Below are 8,596 nucleotides of genomic sequence, written 5' to 3' on the forward strand. Positions count from 1 at the left end.
GTATTGTACCCCCTGTATAGTGCTGCAGAAACTATTGGTGCAATAAACATAAGTCAGGGGAGGCAGACTTGGACAGAAGGATTACAAAGTCCCTGCTCCCTAGTGAGCTAAAAACGTGGAAGAGAACATTAAAAGCATTTAAAAATAATTTCACAAATTTACTACTCAAAAACAGAAAGAAATCACACACATAATTATAACAATTAGACATTGATTTCCTATTATAAATTACTAGTCCTAAAGCCAGTTCACACGGGCCATTTTTTGCAGTACAGCGGTCCCACCCCTTGTGCTCTCTCCCTCCCCCCTACATTTGCTCTCTCTCCCCCCTCTCTTTTGCTCTCTATCTCTCTCCCCTGCTCTCTCTACCCCCCCCCTATCTCTCTCCCTTCTATCGCGCAACCGCGCCCGGCCACGCCCCCTTCACGGCCATTCATGTCCGACCACGGCCATTCATGTCCGACCACGCCCCCGCTCACTTCTACCACAGATCAGCTAGGGACTCAAAGGCCAGGTGTGTTTGTCCTCGTGCTGTCTCTACTGCGCATGGCAGCATCGGACAAACACACTTGGCCTTTTATTATATAGGATGTTATCAATGGCTGCTACAGGAAACGTCTGCAATACTTATAGGGTAAATGTATCAAGCTTTAGGATTTTGGTTTGTGAGGTGAAGGGGTACATTTATCAAGATGCATTTGCAGATTTTCCGGCTATGTGGAGCAGGTTCGCATAAAATAGTTTCTGAGGTAAAGGGGTACATTTATCAAGAAGCATTCTCAGCTATTTCCGGCTATGTAGAGCAGGTTCGCATAAAATAGTTTCTGAGGTAAAGGGGTGCATTTATCAAGAAGCGTTCTCAGTTATTTCTGGCTATGTAGAGCAGGTTCGCATAAAATAGTTTCTGAGGTAAAGGGGTGCATTTATCAAGAAGCGTTCTCAGTTATTTCTGGCTATGTAGAGCAGGTTCGCATAAAATAGTTTCTGAGGTAAAGGGGTGCATTTATCAAGAAGCGTTCTCAGTTATTTCCGGCTATGTAGAGCAGGTTCACATAAAATAGTTTCTGAGGTAAAGGGGTACATTTATCAAGAAGCGTTCTCAGTTATTTCTGGCTATGTAGAGCAGGTTCGCATAAAATAGTTTCTGAGGTAAAGAGGTGCATTTATCAAGAAGCGTGCACGCCTTTTCCGGCTATGTGGAAGAGGTTTGCATAAGCGAGTCTGCTCCACACATTTAAGAAGCAAAAACTGATTCTTTTTTCCTCTTGCTTGTTCAGGGTGATTGACATTCCCTGCTCTAGCACAATTGGTTGCGCTGGAGCTGCGTGCACAAAAATCCACTTGTGCAATGATAAATTTCGCCCTGCGATAAAACATGTGGACAGGTTCACTACTTGCGATCCTGTCCGCCTGCAGGATGGTAAATTTACCCCAATAAATATGTACTGATGCACGGTAAAATGCCGTTCCCAAGAGCTGCTAAGGTCTTAAAGGGAGATAATAATTCAGACAGAGCACACAAGCTTGCTTTGTTTTCTTGGCATTCTTTTGTTAAAGGAGCAGCAATGCACTACTGGGAGCTAGCTGAACACAGATGAACCAGTGACAAAAGGCACATACAGTATGTGCAGTCACCAATCAGCAGCTAGCTTCTAGTAGTGCATCACTGCTCCTGAGCCTACCTAGGTATTCTTTTCAACAAAGGTTACTAAGAAAACAAAGCAAATTAGATAATAGAAGTAAACTCGAAAGTTGCATAAAATGGCATGCTCTGAATCATGTAAGTTTAATTGCGACTTTACTGTACCTTTAAAGGGAGAGAATAGGGGGAAACTCGAGCTATTGTGTCCCTGTGTAAAGGAGGGGGTGACATAAACGTGCCTTTAAAAAGAATAAATCCTAACTTTCATTCTAAAGGTTTCATCTCTTTTGTGCCTCAACATCCATGTGGATACCACTCAACAACCCATAGCTTGTTTGCTTAACAGGGCTGAAGGCATCTTTATGGTGCATATGGACGTATCAGCTTTTAAGTGAATATCCAAAAAAGAGCCAGAAACGTGGGTCTTAGTATTAGTGGGTAAAAAGCTACAAAAAGTTTAAAGAGCCATTATAGTCTAAAAATGACATGCTCTAATCGGTTATACAAGCAGTGCTCACACATCACACAAACACTACACACCCTAACCCCCACACAATATACAAACACAGCACACCCCCTAACCACCACACAAACACACACAATATACAAACACTGCACACCCCCAAACCACCACACACACAATATACAAACATTGCACACCCCCTAACCACCACACACACACAATATACAAACACTGCACAGCCCCTAACCACCACACACACACAATATACAAACACTGCACAACCCCAAACCACAACACACACAATATACAAACACTGCACCCCCCCAAACCACCACACACACAATATACAAACACTGCACACCCCCTAACCACCACACAAACACACACAATATACAAACACTGCACACCCCCAAACCACCACACACACAATATACAAACACTGCACAGCCCTAACCACCACACACACAATATACAAACACTGCACAGCCCTAACCACCACACACACACACACAATATACAAACACTGCACAGCCCTAACCACCACACACACAATATACAAACACTGCACAGCCCTAACCACCACACACAGAATATACAAACACTGCACAGCCCTAACCACCACACACACACAATATACAAACACTGCACCCCCCCAAACCACCACACACACAATATACAAACACTGCACACCCCCTAACCACCACACACACACAATATACAAACACTGCAAAGCCCCTAACCACCACACACACACACACACAATATACAAACACTGCACAGCCCTAACCACAACACACACAATATACAAACACTGCACACCCCCAAACCACCACACACACAATATACAAACACTGCACACCCCCTAACCACCACACACACAATATACAAACACTGCACACCCCCTAACCACCACACACACAATATACAAACACTGCACACCCCCTAACCACCACACACAATATACAAACACTGCACACCCCCTAACCACCACACACACAATATACAAACACTGCACAGCCCTAACCACCACACACACAATATACAAACACTGCACAGCCCTAACCACCACACACACAATATACAAACACTGCACAGCCCTAACCACCACACACACACAATATACAAACACTGCACAGCCCTAACCACCACACACACAATATACAAACACTGCACAGCCCTAACCACCACACTCACAATATACAAACACTGCACAGCCCTAACCACCACACACACACAATATACAAACACTGCACGCCCCCAAACCACCACACACACAATATACAAACACTGCAAACCCCCTAACCACACACACACACAATATACAAACACTGCACACCCCCAAACCACCACACACACAATATACAAACACTGCACAGCCCTAACCACCACACACACAATATACAAATACTGCACACACCCTAACCCCCCCCCCACACACACAATATACAAACACTGCACAGCCCTAACCACCACACACACACACAATATACAAACACTGCACAGCCCTAACCACCACACACACACTATACAAACACTGCACAGACCCTAAAAACCACACACACACACACACTATACAAACACTGCACACATCATAACCACCACACACACAATATACAAACACTGCACAGACCCTAAAAACCACACACACACACACTATACAAACACTGCACACATCCTAACCACCACAAACACAATATACAAACACTGCACACACCCTAACCACCACACACACAATATACAAACACTGCGCAGACCCTAAACACCACACACACAATGTACAAACACTGCACACCCCCTAACCACCACACACACATTATACAAACACTGCACACCCTAACCCCCACACACACAATATACAAACACTGCACAGATCCTAACCACCACACACACACTATACAAACACTGCACACACCCTAACCACCACACACACAATATACAAACACTGCACACACCCTAACCATCACACGCAATATACAAACACTGCACACACCCTAACCACCCCACACGCAATATACAAACACTGCACACACCCTAACCACAACACACACAATATACAAACACTGCACACACCCTAACCCCCACACACACACAATATACAAACACTGCACACACCCTAACCACAACACACACAATATACAAACACTGCACACACCCTAACCACCACACACACACAATATACAAACACTGCACACACCCTAACCACCACACACACAATATACAAACACTGCACACACCCTAACCACCACACACACACACACAATATACAAACACTGCACACACCCTAACCACCACACACACAATATACAAACACTGCACACACCCTAACCACCACACACACAATATACTAACACTGCACACACCCTAACCACAACACACACAATATACAAACACTGCACACACCCTAACCACCACACACACAATATACAAACACTGCACACACCCTAACCACCACACACACAATATACAAACACTGCACACACCCTAACCACCACACACACACACACAATATACAAACACTGCACACACCCTAACCACCACACACACAATATACAAACACTAAACACACAACATACAAACACTGCACACACCCTAACCACCACACACACCATCACACACACAATATGCAAACACTGCACACACCCTAACCACCACACACACAATATACAAACACTGCACACACCCTAACCACCACACACAATATACACACACTGCACACACCCTAACCACCACACACAATATACAAACACTGCACACACCCTAACCATCACACACACAATATACAAACACTGCACACACCCTAACCACCACACACAATATACAAACACTGCACACACCCTAACCATCACACACACAATATACAAACACTGCACACACCCTAACCACCATACACACACTGCACACACCCTAACCACCACACACAATATACAAACACTGCACACCCCCTAACCACCACACACACACTATACAAACACTGCACACACCCTAACCACCACACACACAATATACAAACACTGCACACACCCTAACCACCACACACACAATATACACACACTGCACACACCCTAACCACCACACACAATATACAAACACTACACACACACAATATACAAACACTGCACACACCCTAACCACCCCCAAACACAATATACAAACACTGCACACACCCTAACCACCACACACACAATATACAAACACTGCACACACCCTAACCACCACACACACAATATACAAACACTGCACACACCCTAAACACCACACACACAATATACAAAAACTGCACACCCCCTAACCACCCCACACACAATATACAAACACTGCACACACCCTAACCACCCCCAAACACAATATACAAACACTGCACACACCCTAACCACCACACACAATATACAAAAACTGCACACACCCTAACCACCACACACACAATATACAAACACTACACACACGCTAACCACCCCACACACAATGTACAAACACTGCACACCCCCTAACCACCCCACACACAATATACAAACACTGCACAGATCCTAACCACCACACACACTATACAAACACTGCACACACCCTAACCACCACACACACAATATACAAACACTGCACACACACTAACCATCACACGCAATATACAAACACTGCACACACCCTAACCACCCCACACGCAATATACAAACACTGCACACACCCTAACCACAACACACACAATATACAAACACTGCACACACCCTAACCACCACACACACAATATACAAACACTGCACACACCCTAACCACAACACACACAATATACAAACACTGTACACACCCTAACCACCACACACACAATATACAAACACTGCACACACCCTAACCACCACACACACAATATACAACCACCACACACACAATATACAAACACTGCACACACCCTAACCACCACACACACAATATACAAACACTGCACACACCCTAACCACCACACACACAATATACAAACACTGCACACACCCTAACCACCACACACACAATATACAAACACTGCACACACCCTAACTACCACACACACAATATACAAACACTAAACACACAACATACAAACACTGCACACACCCTAACCACCACACACACCATCACACACACAATATGCAAACACTGCACACACCCTAACCACCACACACACAATATACAAACACTGCACACACCCTAACCACCACACACACACAATATACACACACTGCGCACACCCTAACCACCACACACAATATACAAACACTGCACACACCCTAACAATCACACACAATATACAAACACTGCACACACCCTAACCACCACACGCACATTATACAAACACTACACACACCCTAACCACTACACACACAATATACAAACACTGCACACACCCTAACCACCACACACACTATACAAACACTGAACACACCCTAACCATCACACACACAATATACAAACACTGCACACACCCTAACCATCACACACACAATATACAAACTGCACACACCCTAACCATCACACACACATTATACAAACACTGCACACACCCTAACCAACATACACACAATATACACACACTGCACACACCCTAACCACCACACACAATATACAAACACTGCACACACCCTAACCACCACACAAACACTATACAAACACTGCACACACCCTAACCACCACACACACAATATACAAACACTGCACACACCCTAACCACCACACACACAATATACACACACTGCACACACCCTAACCACCACACACAATATACAAACACTACACACACACAATATACAAACACTGCACACACCCTAACCACCCCCAAACACAATATACAAACACTGCACACACCCTAACCACCACACACACAATATACAAACACTGCACACACCCTAACCACCACACACACAATATACAAACACTGCACACACCCTAAACACCACACACACACACAATATACAAAAACTGCACTCACCCTAACCACCACACACAATATACAAAAACTGCACACACCGTAACCACCACACACACAATATACAAACACTACACACACGCTAACCACCCCACACACAATGTACAAACACTGCACACCCCCTAACCACCCCACACACAATATACAAACACTGCACACCCCCAAACCACCACACACACAATATACAAACACTGCACACCCCCTAACCACCACACACAATATACAAACACTGCACCCCCCCAAACCACCACACACACAATATACAAACACTGCACACCCCCTAACCACCACAAACACACACAATATACAAACACTGCACACCCCGAAACCACCACACACACAATATACAAACACTGCACAGCCCTAACCACCACACACACAATATACAAACACTGCACACACCGTAACCCCCCCCCCACACACAATATACAAACACTGCACAGCCCTAACCACCACACACACAATATACAAACACTGCACAGACCCTAAAAAACACACACACACACACACACTATACAAACAATGCACACATCCTAACCACCACACACACAATATACAAACACTGCACAGACCCTAAACACCACACACACACACACACACTATACAAACACTGCACACACCCTAACCACCACACACACACAATATACAAACACTGCACACACCCTAACCATCACACGCAATATACAAACACTGCACACACCCTAACCACCCCACACACAATATACAAACACTGCACACACCCTAACCACAACACACACAATATACAAACACTGCACACACCCTAACCACCACACACACAATATACAAACACTGCACACACCCTAACCACAACACACACAATATACAAACACTGCACACACCCTAACCACCACACACAATATACAAACACTACACACACACAATATACAAACACTGCACACACCCTAACCACCCCCAAACACAATATACAAACACTGCACACACCCTAACCACAACACACACAATATACAAACACTGCACACACCCTAACCACCACACACACAATATACAAACACTGCACACACCCTAACCACCACACACACCCTAACCCCCCCCCACACACAATATACAAACACTGCACAGCCCTAACCACCACACACACACACAATATACAAACACTGCACAGCCCTAACCACCACACACACACTATACAAACACTGCACAGACCCTAAAAACCACACACACACACACACACTATACAAACACTGCACACATCATAACCACCACACACACAATATACAAACACTGCACAGACCCTAAAAACCACACACACACACACACACACACTATACAAACACTGCACACATCCTAACCACCACACACACAATATACAAACACTGCACACACCCTAACCACCACACACACACTATACAAACACCACACACACACACACAATGTACAAACACTGCACACCCCCTAACCACCACACACACATTATACAAACACTGCACACCCTAACCCCCACACACACAATATACAAACACTGCACAGATCCTAACCACCACACACACACTATACAAAC

Source organism: Bombina bombina, chromosome 7 (genome assembly GCF_027579735.1).
Source record: "Bombina bombina isolate aBomBom1 chromosome 7, aBomBom1.pri, whole genome shotgun sequence".
Classification (NCBI taxonomy): domain Eukaryota; kingdom Metazoa; phylum Chordata; class Amphibia; order Anura; family Bombinatoridae; genus Bombina; species Bombina bombina.